The sequence below is a fragment of the Elgaria multicarinata genome, chromosome 5 (genome assembly GCF_023053635.1).
Source record: "Elgaria multicarinata webbii isolate HBS135686 ecotype San Diego chromosome 5, rElgMul1.1.pri, whole genome shotgun sequence".
Lineage (NCBI taxonomy): Eukaryota > Metazoa > Chordata > Lepidosauria > Squamata > Anguidae > Elgaria > Elgaria multicarinata.
The window spans coordinates 116,198,383-116,214,864 of NC_086175.1; positions in this window are offsets into that span (position 1 = coordinate 116,198,383).

The following is a 16,482-nucleotide window of genomic DNA, read 5'->3' on the forward strand; positions in this document are numbered from 1 at the left end:
AAGCAACAGGAGTGATGAGAAGAGCTTTGTATTGCTAAGCAACAGGATGTATAAACACAGCTGATACAGCTGCCATTGAAATATATCATTGTTGAACCAGGGTGGAGGCCTCAAGTAAGAGTGGCTGGGAGGGAGCTGGTGGGGAGTGCCTGGGAGGAACGGAGTCAATGGACTCCTAGTTGGCCTCGTGCCTGGCTTTTCTGGCTGCTGCAGAAAAGCTGGAAAAGTATGATAACGTTACAGCAGTCCAAAGAGTGGGAGCGGGGAACCCAGAGAGGAAGCTGGGTGGTTTGCCAGTATGTGCACAGGCCTCAGGTAAGTCCTGCGGGTCGGCCAAAGGGGAGTGGCTGGGAGGGATTGGAGAGCAGTGCCTGGGAGCAGGGTGGGGGGAGTCCCATGGACTTCCAGGCACCCACAAAAAAGCCAAAGAAGTATGATAACGTATAAGTGCACAGATGTTCTGCACGTGTCAAGCTAGTTTTAACTGAATGCTCTTGCTGCCAGGAACTAAGGATATCATCAGATGGGAGTAAATTGTGTTTCCTTACCTTTGCTCTTGCTTCCTGCCGCTCTTCTGCTATAGAGATGAGAATCACCACACAGGACAGAACAGGGAAAGAAGCTGCAACCGTGCGGCCCATTCAGTGCAGTGGGACAGCGCCCTCTAGTGGGCCTTTTATAGCGAAACTTCTCTGCGCGTGGCAGGAAATGGCGACCAATTTCGTAATAACTGAGAAGAATCGCATTTTGTTTGGACTATTTTACTATGAAAAAAATGGCAGAAGGAGTGGAAAACCAGCAGGAGGCGAGCAGGAAGTGGATGGCGTCATGAGAAGGACCTGCAACAAGCCATGAGTGCCCAATAACAAACATGCTATAAAACAGTGGTCTGATGACACTCTATGGCCTTAGCTAGACCTACCTGAAAGTCCAGGGGAGAGGAGGGGAGACCTCACATTGGAATTAATGCAAGATCTCACCCCTGTTTACACGTAAGGCATGATGACCTCAGGAAGAGAAGTGTCATGCCCGCCATTTTTTATTTTTAAAGGCAGAGGAGTGCACAAATGCTCGTGCATTGAAGGTAGGTGCTTTTTTACATTTAATTTCACTTCCCCGCTCCCTCCACCCTAACCCTGATGGGCATAGTGCTCCTGAGGAGCGCTGCGCCCCATGCGCAGTTCCCGGCTCCATGAAAGTAATTGCGCAGAGCGGGGTCAAGCTGCAGAAACAGGCCAGACGTTCTGCAGTCTCAGGCTCAGCCCAGGACCACAGAAAAAGTGGGCCCAAAGGGGAGGGCTCTATCCTGGGGCAAGGGAGGGATGATCCCTCCCTGATCCCAGGATCCCCTGTGCGTCATGTGGATGCACAGGGACTATCCTGGGGTTCGTCCCGGTATATAGCCTGGTCTAGCTAAGGCCTAAGCCTTAGGAGAGGTATATCAGAATGGGGCAAAAACTTCACAAAGGCTGGGAAACCCATCATGATGGGTGGGTGGTGGAAAGATATTGAGGCCAAAGGAAGGGGAATCCTGAAGGGTCAGACTGAGACCCCTGGTAGGCCGGATTTGGCTCTTGGCCCTGAAGTTCTGCACCTGTACTCTAATGGAACCTTTAGTTTGAGTCCCAGCTCAAACTCATGGTGAGACAATCCAATCCTCAGAGCATTCTTTCAAGGTTGGGAAGGTTACTTCATTTTGACACTTAAACACACACTGCCTTGAAATGTGGAAATGATGTAATTTTGGCATGTAAATGTGAAGGCAATGGTGTCAACGAAGAGGATGGACCTTTAACAGATTCAGTTAACGAATCCACCCAGGCCTGTTGCTTGAAAGGCGATAATCTATTAAACAGAATTAGGAAGCAGATCATTTGCTGGGAAGAAAGCTGAGAGAGAACAGAAGGCAATACTACAGAGCATATGGCGCGAACTGCTGATTTTCAGAGTCGCATTCCAATGAATTGGTTGAAAGTTGTTTACACAATATATTGAGGCTTCTAAACCAGAGTGGAGGCTTAGGAAATATACATAAACCAAATTGAAGCATATGAATACATAGGAAACAGAACTTGAAATATACACCAATTTTAAAATGTGTTCAGTCGCTGCCAATTAGTTTCCAGGCAAAGTATAAAGTGTTGGTTATCACCTTTAAAGCCCTACATGGTTTGGGTCCAAGTTACCTGTGGGATCGCCTTCTCCCATACAATCCGCCTCACACACTCAGGTCCTCTGGGAAGAATTTCCTTCAGCCAGCCAAAACTAGGCTGACAACTGTTACCCAGAGGACCTTCTCTTCTGCTAATCCCACATGGTGGAATGGTCTGCTGGAGGAGACTCGTCAACTTAACAGTCTATCAGCATTTAAGACAGCTATTAAGACTGATCTCTTCCAGCAGGCCTATCCAGTGTAATTTTAGGATGTTTTAAAATGATTTTAGGATGTTTTAACAATGTATATTATGTTTTAATTTAGTTTTATGTATTTTGTATTTGCTGTTGTTCCCCGCCTCAATCAGAATGGAGAGGTGGGTAAGAAATAAATTATTATTATTATTATTATTATTATCATCATCATCATCATCATCATCATCATTATTATTATCCTTAATAATCTGGATTCAGGTAATGCCTTTCTCTTTCCAAGATGCTGCCAGTTCCAAGTGTTTGAAAAAACATTAATCCATTCCGCCCAAAGCCAAAAGATGCTTAATTTTAATTTCACAGTAGAACCCTTTGTTAGAGACATTTTTTTTATCACCCATGCCTAAATTGCCTGAATCTGTATTCCCCTCTCTCTTTGATGAGTCAGAAGATGAATGAATGGACATAAGTGGATTGTGTCCAATAATTAAAAATGCTGAATATAGGACTGAAGAACTACTACGGAAATAAGAGAGAGAGAGAGAGAGAGAGAGAGAGAGAGAGAGAGAGAGAGAGACTGCAGAGAAGGATAGTGAAGATGAAATCCATTTCGGAAAGATCCTGATCCTGCATATGGATACATGGGGAAATGTTACTGTGAACATCCAGTAAGAGAGGCAGCTGTAGGTATGCCTGTGGTCATCATGTCTATAAGTTAAAATGCAGAGCCTTGATAGCACAAATAGCTATCATCCACATCAGGAATGGCCAACTTCCATAGGTCCAGGGGCTACTTTCACACAGTCCCGGCCCTCCCCAAGGCTGCACATTGTGAGCCATCCAGAAAAACAACAACAGCAACCCCCCTCCAGGACTGTGTTAGCGCTCTGGAGCACTAAATGGGCCAAATTTTGCTTGTTTTGAACATTGTCCCATATAGCACTCCGTAGTGATTACAGAGCACTAGACAGACCAAATTTAGCTTGAAAACAAACTAAATTTTGCCCGCATGTTGCCCACCCGCTGATATACACGAACATACAACAGCCTTTCCCAACCTGGGACCCTTCAGATGTTTTGGTGCTGAACCTATTTAAGGGATGGGGCCCAGCACTTTGGGTAGCTCCTTTAGGGTTCTTGCTGGTTCTGACTGAAACCCAGAATGGATTTATAGCCCCACCGAAATCAGAGCCACCAGCAACAATTACTGGGAGCTTCAGTAAGAGCAGAGGTGGGGAACCTGTGGGGCCCCCATGAGATTTCATCAGTCTCCAGCTCCCATCATCCCTGAGCATTGTCCATGTTAGCTGGGGCTGATGGGACATGGAGTCCAACAAGGGGGGGCATAGTTTTACCGCCCCTGGATTAGAGGTTCCTTCAGAATCAGTGACTAACATTTTTCTCCTGCAAATCCAAAATAGATCAATAGGCCTTTCTGCTAGCCCCAAATTTGCGGAATCTCATTTTGTATTCTGAACTGGAGAAAGGCTTTTGAGAGAACATTTGGGGAACATCTCTACTCCTTCCCTTTCCTCCCCACGTCTCTTTGTGGGTGAAAATGACAACAGTTTCCAATTTTGTTTTCTTACATGACGGCCCGATGGAAGAAAGTTGCTTTTTTCAGAGCCAGCCACAACTCTGTTAGGACATTGGGAAAATTCTACCATCATTATTAAGCAGAGACATTTGTGGTTTGCTATATATAAACTGAATTTGTGCCTTCCTATTCAGCCAGGCTTTTCTCTTTCCTCTGTGAGTTTTGATGTATTATTAATGCCACTGAGAGATCTTGTAATGCGAGCATCTGAACAGTCCTTTGTGGGAAACCTGCCCAAAGTAACCAATAAAATCCAAAGTTTTTATCTTCTTGCTGTCATCTTTAGCTTTAATCATATTTCATTTTGTTCTCGGATTCTGACCTCTGCTATTTGGATAGTCAGCCAAGCTCTTGAGCTGAGCTTCTCTTCCAATTTATATTTCTCTTGGTACCGTAAGATTCCAATAATTTTGTACTTGGGGGTGGGGAAGAAACTCTTATCTGCGTGTACGTGACAGAATGCATAGATAAGCAGAGCAGTCAATAGAAATCCAGAGCTAGATGGAGTAATACCATAATATCTAGGATCTTGGCTTATGTTGGAGGAACTGGAGCCCAACATGTACTGAACAAAAGGTTATGGTCTAAAGATGAAAGGTCAATTAAGGCCCAGCGTCAACATTCTCAGGCAGCTGTGCTGACACTTATCCCCCTCAGTCCTGCTGTCCCGATTCCCCTGCATCAGGAATCTTTTGAGTGCTGTTTTAACCTCCTACAATGCCCACAATGTACTTGGGGTGACCACATCTGAATCACTCCCCCAAAAATTCATGAACCTCTGCAAAAAAAAAAGGGGGAAAAAAGAGGTCAGCAATTTGCATAAAAAGCATTTATGCTATTTTGTATGTATAGATGCAAATGTAGAAACCATCATGATTATGAGTGTCATCAGGTGGGGGGGATCACTTCCCCCCTGCTTCTGTCCCACAATACTTCCTCTTTCTTCACATAGGAGAAGAAAGAGGAAGTAAACAATGGCCACGTGGCCCATTCAGTTGGCGTTTTTATTGCGCCGCTTTTCCTGCACACAGCAGGAAATGGCTAAACATTCCGCTTCACACTCACACACAAAACAGATTTACCGGTGTCTATTCTGTGATGGAAAGAAGGCCAGAAGGAGTTGGTGATGCATGGGAGGCAGTGAAGGATGGTTCTTTGTAAAAGAGGGCACATGGCCACCCCAAGCGGCACTGCTCCCACCTCCAAGGGAAATTTAAATTTCCATCACGGGAAATTTAAATCAGGGGCACTGAGTTTTGTCCTCATTATAGCTGGGCAAGGGATAAACCTCCCCTTCCCACATGCTGCAATGAGAACCAGGGCCTAATTAATTAAAGAAAAACCTAATATGTAATTACATGCTACATATTTGACAGGAGCTTCGTAGCTAGGACCCAACTTAGGTGGCCAGAGTCCCTGACATTGCATTCTTAAAGATAAAATAAATAAAAAGATAGCTAAATAATTGTTGGAATTCTTCTACAGAAGACCTCCAGACAAAGGAAATATTTCTAGTGATTCTAATCATTTCAAAGAATGCTTCATATTATGTTAGCACCATAACAGCTGTAAACGGAATGCATTTCTATCTTGTTGACTGAATGGGCAATACTGCTGTACTAAAATTTATTTATTTATTTATTGCATTTTTATATCGCCCAATAGCCAAAGCTCTCTGGGCAGTTCACAAAAATTAAAACCACGAAAAACATTAAAAATATATAAAACAAACAGTATAAAAACAGTATAAAATGAAATATAAAAACACAACCAGGATAAAACTGAGCAGCAACATAGAAATTAATACAGATTTAAAATACAAATTTAAAAATGCAAAGTTAAAATTAATTTGATAAACTTGTTAAAATGCTGAGAAAATAAAAAGGTCTTCACCTAGCGTCTAAAAGAGTATAGTGTAGGTGCCAGGCGAACCTCCTTAGGGAACTCGTGCCACAGCAGAGAAGGCCCTCCTTCTGGTAGCCACCTGCCTCACTTCCTTTGGCAGGGGCTCACGGAGAAGGACCCATGAGGATGGCCTTAGGGTCCAGGTAGGTACATATGGGAGGAGGCGTTCCTTCAGATAGCCTGGCCCCAAGCTTGTTTAGGGCTTTGAATGTTAATACCAGCACTTTGAATCGGGCCCAGACCTGGACTGGCAGCCAACGAAGCTGGAAGAGGACTGCCCAGAGAGTCTTGGCTATTGGGCAGTATAAAAATGTAACAAATAAATAAATAAACTTATACATGCTTCTACACATTTGCAGACCTGTGTAAAACTTTCCACAGCTACGTATACCTTCCCTGCTGGCATTGCATTTTGGGACACTTGCCTGCAAAAGTCCATGATGGAATTCACGGCAGCATACATACGACTCCTGTCACTGCCCCATCCAGGTATTGGCCAACCCAGACAGGCTGACTTTTTCAGCAAAGTTGCTGCATCTTGGGCCTTCGGTAGGGATGGGGGAGAAATTCATTCAGTTCACATTTTGTTGCGAACACACCTAATTTTGGATTTCTGAACCCACTATGCAAACAGAGGCCATAGCTAGGTGCGGCAAAATCCTGGCGTAATTCCCAGGATCGTCCCTGTGCGTCCACATGACACACAGGGGATCCCAGGATCAGGGAGGGATGATCCCTCCCTTGTCCTGGGATCTCACCCTCCCCTTTAGCCCCGGTTTTTCCACAATCTCGGGCTGATTCTTTGCGAGGAGCCAGGAGCACTACTCATCGGGAGAAGTGTTGGGGGAGCGTGGAAAATAATTTAAATTTACAAAATTACTCAACTTTTGTGCACAAGCGTTCGTGCGCTGCTGCCCCTTTAAGAATTAAAAATGGCTGGCGCGATGCCTCTCCTTCTGAGGACGTTGCGTGTCACGTGTAAACAGAGGAGGGATCTCATGTTAAACACAACGTGAGATCTTCCCTCCTCCGTCGCGGGCTAACAGTTCACACTTTCTCCGAATTTCTGGAGTCCTCCAATCAAAACAAAAATGTGTACAGAAATCTGCATGCATATTAGAGAAAATAATGAGCAAACATACCGTATGTTAGGAAAATTGCTTGCAAAAAAACGTGCAAATTGGACAAAAATGCATGCATTGGGTAATGTTTTCAAGGAAACATTTTTTAAAAAGTTCTCAAAGTTTGGGACAAAGCAAACATAAGGCTGGAAAAGTTCTCAGTGTTTGAGATGTATCAAACTTAAGATTGGGAAAGTGAGCCATCCGTACCCTTCAGATCATGCCCTCGAATATTTTCCTCTCTAACTCTTGGGTATATAGATTGAACGCTTAGGTGCACCTCGTTGCTTCTTCACCACCATCCAGCAGATGGCGCAAACAAACTCAGTCCCTGCAACGCTGTGGAAGAGAGCACAACCCTGCCAGCTCCTCCTCCTCCACCCTTCCTGTTTGCACTGCCACTTCCTCTTCCATTGGCCCCGCCTTCTCCTCCCTATCCTTTTCCTCCCTGCTGTTTGTGGGAGGATCCTGCCTGGTGAAAACAGACCTTAATGAGATGGAGGGGTGGAAAGGTAGGAGGGAAGAACTAGGACTGCTTCTACCAGCAGCGAGCCTACAGAGCTATTCAGACTGGTGGATCTAGTACAAGGTGGTCATACTCCCCCATTTTACACTGGAGGACTAGAGAGCGGCCATAGGTAAAGGAGTAAAGCCCATGCTTTGCATGCAGAAGGTCCCAGGTTCAATTCCCCAGCATCTCCAGGTTGGGCTAGGAAAGAATCCTGCCTGAAACCTGGAGAGTTGCTGCCAGTCAGTGTGGGCAATACTGGGCTAAATGAACCAAAGGTCTGACTTCTTAAGGCAGCTTCCCATGTTCCTAGTATTGGAATATTGCCAATGGTTCTTGCTATGCTAGAACCGAGATGGGTTCCCACATCCAGTGCAAGGGACTGTGATGGTTTTATGAACCCAGCTGCAGAGCCTCAGCTCACGGGACCAATTCGTTAGAAGTTTCTGAAATCACACATCCCATAACGTCTGCTTGGGCTCCCCTGCGGCCCCTCCTCCTTTCCCTCCTCCATCCCATATAAATGTGGATTACCTCTCCCAGGTGCTAAAAGGTAATTTAACTCCAGCTACATTCTCTCAATGTTCTATTATATGTTATGAAAGCCCAGGGCACCAAGTAGACATGATCTTTAATAGAAATAATCCCCCGTGGTACGACAGTCCATCACGAGTTCCTCTCAGGTGCCCAGCTTCCATCCTTTTTATGTGCCACAGAACATTATTGCAGCCTGAAGGATTTCTTTCTCTCTTTTTTGGTCTGCCAAATGGAAATTTAACGATGCCCTCGGTGTTTTGGATCTGGATTTCATTTTTAACAGAAGATTATTCTCTAAGCTGAGGGTTTCAGGCATCACATCACAGAACTCCAAGGGCTGAAATGCCTTCCATCACATCCTAGGCAATTGAGAAGTAGGATGTTAAGCATGGAAAAGTAAAATGCACAGCTCTTCCCTCCTACCTTTCCACCCCTCCATCTCATTACCGTATTTCTTCGATTGTAAGACGCCATCGAATCTAAGGCGCACACTAATTTCAGTGCCACCAACAGGGAAAAAAAGCTTTGATTTGAAGAAAAAATAAATTTCTCCAATCAGCCAGCAAAGCAATTTTACGGTACGTACACACAGCGGAGGGGGAAAGGAACAGGGAGCGAGCGAGACACAGACACGCGCGCGCGCACCCACACGCACACGCATAGAGGCAGGTTACATGAATGGGAAGCAGGAACCAATCGTCCCCTGCCTGGGAATGGACAGCCACACATGCATTCAAAAGCTGGTCTGCACCATTCACACAGACGGGAGGGGGTGGGCGGGCGAGCCCAACCAGCGCTGCTCAGGTGATTCTTCCGCTTCCCATCTCCTTAACAGAGGCGAGGCCGCGCTCTTTGGAAGCTCACTGGCCTGCCGGAGCTGGGGTCCCTCCCAGCCGGCTCCCGGCGGCAACGTTTGAGATGCTCCGAGACGTTGCCCCTCTCCCCCCCGCTTCTCTCTCCACTCCCTTCTCTCTCGCTCGCTCTTCACCCCCTACCCTCTTTCCCCGCCTGTCCCGCTGCAGACTCGACAAATGTAATTACCGTATTTCTTCGATTCTAAGGCGCCATCGAATCTAAGGCGCACCCAATTTTTAGAGCTGTTACTTTAAGGAAAAAAGTGTGTCTTAGAATCGAAGAAATACGGTAAGGTCTGTTTTCACCAGGCAGGATCCTCCCACAAACAGCAGGGAGGAAAAGGATAGGGAGGAGAAGGCGGGGCCAATGGAAGAGGAAGTGGCAGTTCAAGCAGGAAGGGAGGAGGAGGAGGAGGAGCTGGCAGGGTTGTGCTCTCTTCCACAGTGTTGCAGGGACTGAGTTTGTTTGCGCCATCTGCTGCTTGCTGTGGGGAGAGGAGACCTGGGGCTGCAGGAGACTGGGCTCTGCAGTTTCTTTCCCCCACCTGTGGAACATCTGCTGACCAGTGCCCCGCCTTGCTTACAGGTAAAGCTCCAGCCGGCCAGGGGAAGGTGGGGTGTGCTTGCTGCTTGCTCACTATGTCCATCCATAGTTAGCGCAAGGACAGCAAACTAAGGAGGCACTCTCTTGGGATGCATCATATTTCTATTTAAACCAGAGTGTTTCTAAAATTGCATCTCAAGCTATATAAACTAGCACACACCATTTTTATGCAAACCTTTGTCCTCTGTTTTTGGTGATGTATGAGTGCCCCACCCCTGTCCTAGGGGGGCAGAGTGTTACCCCCAATAAAAGCATGCCTGGAATAGCAAGGCCTTGGAAACAGCAGGGGGCGCTGTTTAGAAGGATTAAAAATAGGCAGAGTCTGGCGAAATGAGGTTATATTTTTTTAAGAATACGTTTTTGAGAAAATGCTCATGCTACTCATAATTAAAGGGATGCAAATAAGTTAGAAAACGGAACCCTCTGAGAGGTGAACTCTCCAACTTGTCTATAGTGATATAAATAAATCATGCATAAATTAGGATTTAATTCCTGCCATTTGCATCTTCTAATGAACTGAGGCAGATGTTTCTTGTACACTGTTATCCATACATTTGGAAACTCGGTGCAGATCAAGATGCCTTCTCTCAGGGGTCATAACATTCACAGAGCAACGTCTTCATTTCTGGCTGTTCTTTCGTATGAAAATATATGGAGGTGGTGGCGGCGGCTCCTCCTCCTCCTCCTCCTCCTCCTCCTCCTCCTCCTCCTCCTTCTCCACACCAGGCTCAGAATGTCAGTCCAAGAACACTGGAGAAATCACTCTGGTTGAGTTTTTGCAATCAATTATTTTGACATGAACTTTGGATGAACATTTCATGGAGTGAGCTTCAACCTATTGCACAAAGTGCCCTTTAGTAAGCCAGTTCTCACTGCATTTTGAACATAAGAGCCCTGCTAGATCAGAACAAGGGTCCATCTAGTCCAGCACCTTGTTCACACAGTGGCCAACTAGCTGTCGACCAGGGAACCACAAGCAGGACATGGTGCAACAGCACCCTCCCACCCATGTTCCCCAGAAACTGGTATATATAGGCTTACTGCCTCTGATACGGGAGGTTGCACTTAGCCATCAGGACTAGTAGCCATTGATAGCCTTCTCCTCTAGGAATTTATCCAACCCCCTTCTAAAGCCATCCAAATTGGTGGCCATCCCCACATCTTGTGGTAGTGAATTCCAGAGTTCTCATATGCCATGCCTGGGGTAGGTGGGTAAGATTCATGGGCTGCCCAGTTCTTTCCCCTCTACACTCACCTTGGTGGGTGCAACATTTCAGTGCCTTAGGCTTTCGACATGGACTCTGTACTGATCTAATTCTGCACCCATGACCTTTACTGATCTACTTGGGTTGGAGAAAGGCTAATGTTTTCAAAAGAGCCAGATGCAACGTCGGGGGTGGGGGGAGAGCCAGGATAGTGTAAATGCAACAGGGAGAACAGGGCCAATGCTAGACCAAATGGTGCCACAAGCAAGGGAATTCTTTGGCACCCCCTTATGTCCATTTTTGAATACTTCCATTTTTTACTGTGTTTATAGCCTGTTCCATGACTTTGACTCACAATGCGCGTGCATTAAAGCTGTTCCAACCATGTTGGCCCAACTGTATTTCAGCAATCTGGAGTGGTGTGAAAAGGCAATAATAATAATAATAATAATAATAATAATAATAATAATAATAATAATAGTCAGTCATTCTCAGTCAGCAACAGAGCTGCATGCGAGATTATATGTTTAGGGAGCATGAAACCAGCGAGGGCCAGGAAATTTTAAAACAGCAAAGAAAGCAGTGGGGGCTGATGGCTCCTTGGATAGCTCCTTTAGAGTTCTGACTGGTTCTGACTGGAACCCGGGGCAGATCCACTGCTCCACTGACATCAGAGCCACCAGCCTCCGTTGTGGGGAAATGTTTCTGCAAATATACAAACTGCAGAATTTTAGTGTTTGAAAGGATCTTGGAGGTCATCTAGTCCACACACACGCCTCACGCAGGATCAACAATGCAGGATGCAACTACAACTTCCCAAACAGGTGCCGTCCTGCCTCTGCTTACCTCCAGCAAAGGAAAGGCACTCTCAAGCAGCTCCTACCAATAGGAAATTTTATCTCCTATCATTTCAGAGCCATGCCTCTCCCGAAATGAACCTGTCCATACACTACGTTCAGTATCTAAGGCCCTCCTCTGGGTACCTCCTCTGAGGGAGGCTTGGAAGGCGGCAACAAGGGAAAAGGCCTTCCTGGTGGTGGCCCCCAATTTATGGAATGATCTCCCCGAGGCCCGCCTGGCGCCAATGTTGCTATCTTTTCAGCATCAAGTTAAGACCGTTCTTTTCTCTCAGGCATTTGGCAGCATATGATGAGTGTTTTATAACCTGTCCTAGATTTGTCTTATGGTTATGGCTGATAGCTCATAGGGTGACCATATGGAAAGGAGGACAGGGCTCCTGTATCTTTAACAGTTGCATAGAAAAGGGAATTTCAGCAGGTGTCATTTGTATATATATGGAGAACCTGGTGAAATTCCCTCTTTGTCACAACAGTTAAAGCTGCAGGAGCTATACTAGAGTGACCAGATTTAAAAGAGGGCAGGGCACCTGCAGCTTTAACTGTTGTGATGAAAATGGAATTTCACCAGGTTCTCCATATATACAAATGACATCTGCTGAAATTCCCTTTTCTATGCAACTGTTAAAAATACAGGAGCCCTGTCCTCCTTTCTATATGGTCATCTATCTATCTATCTATCTATCTATCTATCTATCTATCTAGTCTCTGTGAATACTGTCTGTTTGTGTGTCTTTATGTAAACAGTTCTTAAGCTTTGTATACTGTGTTTTAGTGATTTTTAATCTTTGCAAACCATCCAGAGAGCTTCTGCTATGGGACAGAATAATAATAATAATAATAAAAACAACAGACTGCAATTGCCGAAAACTGAAAAACCATGACTGTGTACACTACGGGTAATGAGGTCTGTCTTATGTTCCCCTTCAACTCTCTGGGGAACAAACACACACAGAAAGAGATTTATCTGCCTCTAGCTTAGGAGATAGGAAAGCAACGCCCCTGCAGTGCTAAGATTGCCTCCTTCCTACCTGCACCATGTAAGCTATTGATCAGTTAATATCTGATCAATGTGTGGTAAAGAAGATCCAGAGAAATCGTCTTTATCACACAGTGGTTGGCATAAGAAGGATCCCTGCTTCTTGGACCAGAGAGGGAGGGAGTCTTGAGAAGAGGCAGTGTGGTGTGGTGGCTAAGGTGTTGGACTGCGGAGTCGGGAGATCCGGGTTCTAGTCCCCACTTGGTCATGGAAACCCACTGGGTGACTTTGGGCCAGTCACAGTCTCTCAGCCCAACCCACTTCACAGGGTTGTTGTTGTGAGGATAACATGGAAAGGAGGAGGATTATGTACGCCGCCTTGGGTTCCTTGGAGGAAAAAAAGGAGGGATACAAATGTAATAAATAAACAGATAAATTTTAAAAAGGCAGAGGGTGGGAGTAGAAAAACAGCAGTGGAAAGAAACTGGAAGAAACCAGCGCAAGCTAAAAAGGAGCTGTTGCCATTGCTTTCACTTTGCCCGTTGGCATTTATTTATTAATTAATTATTTCATGTGTTATGTTTTCATACTGCCCAATAGCAGAGGCTCTCTGGGCAGTTCACAATTAAAGCCCCAAAATACAACACAGCAAAACATAATGCAAAGCTTTATAAGTTTAAAAGGGCCACGTAAAAGCAAAATAAAACCCAGCAGCAGTTACAGCCCAGGGTAAGCCTGTGTGAAAAGCCGTGTTTTCAGGAGGCGTTTAACAGATGTTACTTTTTCTGCCTCCCGAATTATATGAAGGAGGGTTTTCCGGAGAATTGTGGTATTGTGCTTCCACCTTGCTGACGTTGGTTTTGCCCTTGGAAGTTCGCAACCCCCTACCCCCCACTATTCCTCTTGTTTTAACATTTCCTGCCATTTACGGGTCCCACGCTCCCTCAACGTGTAATCTCACACACAGCTCAATTGCTCTGTGGCCAAGAGAATGACTGAGAAACTCACCCGTCTCTCCAAGGCTATTTTTCCAGGGTAAACAAAATAGCAACTTGTAAAGATTACTGATGAACTCTGTCTTCCTCTGGAGACAGTGTATTATCTCTTGGAGCCAGCCTGATTACCCTCAGCACCTCTCCCTTTACATCCCCTCCCCAGCCAGAATTCCAAGGCCAGCACAGCAGAGCCCTCCGCTACCTTCTTCGTGCCTGCCGAACACATGGGAAATATCCTCGATTGGAACTGTTCATTTATTTCTTCAAAGCAATTTTATCCTGCCTTTCCCTTCAGCCAAAAAGGTTCCGAAAGATAAGAAACGAGACAGTCCCTGCTCGTAAGTAAGCTTGCAATCTAAAAGATACGACATGAAAGAAAGGAGGGAGGAGGAAAGAAACCCACATTCAGGCACTAGATTTCTAGTTGCAAAACTCTTGATGAAGACTAGGGCCTAATCTACACCAAGCAGGATATTGCACTATGAAAGTGGTATATAAAAGGCAGGAGCCACACTACTGCTTTATATTATTATTTATTTATTTATTTATTTATTTATTTATTTATTTATTTATTTATATAGCACCATCGATGTACATGGTGCTGCACAGACCACACAGTAAATAGCAAGACCCTGCCGCATAGGCTTACAATCTAATAAGTTGTAGTAAACAATAAGGAGGGAAAGAGAATGCAAACAGGCACGGGGAAGTGTAAACAGGCACCGGGTAGGGTGAAGCTAACAGTATAGAGTCAGAACAAACTCAAAGTTTAAAAGCTATAGGGAAAAGAAAAGTTTTTAGCTGAGTTTTAAAAGCTGTGATTGAGTTGGTAGTTCTCAAGTGTTCTGGAAGAGTGTTCCAGGCATGAGGGGCAGCAGAGGAAAAAGGACAAAGCCGAGTAAGGGAAGTGGAGGTCCTTGGGCAGGCGAGAAGCATGGCATCAGAGGAGCGAAGAGCACGAGCGGGGCAATAGTGTGAGATGAGAGAGGAGAGATAGGCAGGAGCTAGACCGTGAAAAGCTTTGAAGGTCAACAGGAGAAGTTTATATTGGATTCTGGAGTGAATTGGAAGCCAATGAAGAGATTTCAGAAGCGGAGTGACATGGTCAGAGCGGCGGGCCAGGAAGATGATCTTAGCGGCAGAGTGGTGGACAGAGACCAGCGGACTGATGTGAGATGAGGGGAGGCCAGAGAGAAGGAGGTTGCAGTAGTCCAACCGAGAGATATACTGCTTTCATACCGTTTTCATAGTGCTATATCCTCCTTGGTGTAGCTCCTGCTTTTTATATACCTCTTTCATACCACTTTCATTGTGAAATAACATGCTTAGTGTAGATTAGGCCTAGGGCTCTGAAAGCTGCTGTGGAAGGCTGCCGGAGTCTAACCTGAGGAGGGTTTCTATGCCTTTCACATCTGTATGGCTTCTGACTTAAGGCACACCTACTGCAAACAATCAGAAGTGCAGGCCTTATAGCACGACTATTGTTTGTCCATCTCATCTAGTATTGCCTACTCTGTTTGGCAGCAGCACCACAGGTTCTCAGGAAGAGAGGTCTGTCCCATCATCCACTGTGTAAACCTTTCATCTGGTGAGGCCAAGGATTGGAAGCATGTGCTCTACCACTGAGCTATAGGTATTCCCTCTGCTCCAGGAGTTGGGCGTTCTTATCGCTTCCTGCAATGGGATCTTGCCCACATTCTAGAGGAGACACCCCCATCCCAACGAAAGTTTCCCCTCTCTTTTGACAGCATCGTCTGTGCAATTAAATTTTGCTTTGGAGGATTGGATGGATGAGTGTTGTTCATGCTCAGGTTCTTCCTGGTCACTGTTTTTTTGTGGGTGGGTGGGTGGTGATGGAAGGAATTTTAGCTCTGCCATTATTTCTCATGTTGATGGTAGCAATAATCTCTTGGCTTGGTCTTCCCTACATGCTCCCATTATGATGGTGTTATTCCTATTTTTGTGAACTGCCCAGGGAGCTTTGGCTATTGGGCGGTATAAAAATGCAATAAATAAATAAATTAGTCCTATTCTCTTTGTGTCGTTCTAAAATTAGTGCTGCTCACCGCAGGAAGATTTGACAAATATAGGGTTAATTAACATAAAAATTGACAGAGAGAATAGTAATATATGCTAACCATCTCCACTGACTCCATCAAGTTCCTCTAGTTCCCTTACATATACCAATTCGAGCTCCCTCCAAAAACCTGGATGCTCTGAGTAGCTGTGAATTTTCATAAATCTATCTTTTCTACATGAGGCATTTATCATGTGCTTGTCATTCCTTACCCATTGTTGTTTATGGGTTCTTTAGACGACGGTGTGATCCTGCGTTTTCGCTTTTGTTTTTTAAGAGCACTTTCACAGGGTTTCTTTTTAGCCTGGGGAAAATGGAATTTTATTTGTAAAAGCGAAGGAAAACATATTTTCCTATTTGTGTAACTGTACAATCCTACAACAGAACAGCGCCACTTAGTGGTTATGTAGTGGAAAAGCGAGAAAGGAAATGCTCGTTGTGTAGAATTCGGATCTCAATTCTACAACGAAACTGAAAGTAGATAAAGTGGATTAACAGCCAGGTGTAGAAAAGCATCATATTAACCCCCTGTGCAGTGCAATCCTATGCACATCTACTCAGAAGTAAGTCACACTGAGTTCAATGGGAGTTAGTCCCGGGTAAATGTGCGCAGGGCTGAAACTGCAATGTCCAGAACACATTTACCCTAGCAATTAACAGGGTTTTTCAATTAGTCTATAGAACTCTTCACACATTATTATTATTATTATTATTATTATTATTATTATTAGTATCCCGCCTTTTGCCCAATGTTCATTGTGATGAACGCATGTAGAAGGCGGTACAGGATCATGCCCGCTGACCTTGCTCCTGCCTCCTATACTCATTCTGCATAAGGTGAGTTTTAGAAAGCTGGAAACCCTTGGAAATATAAAG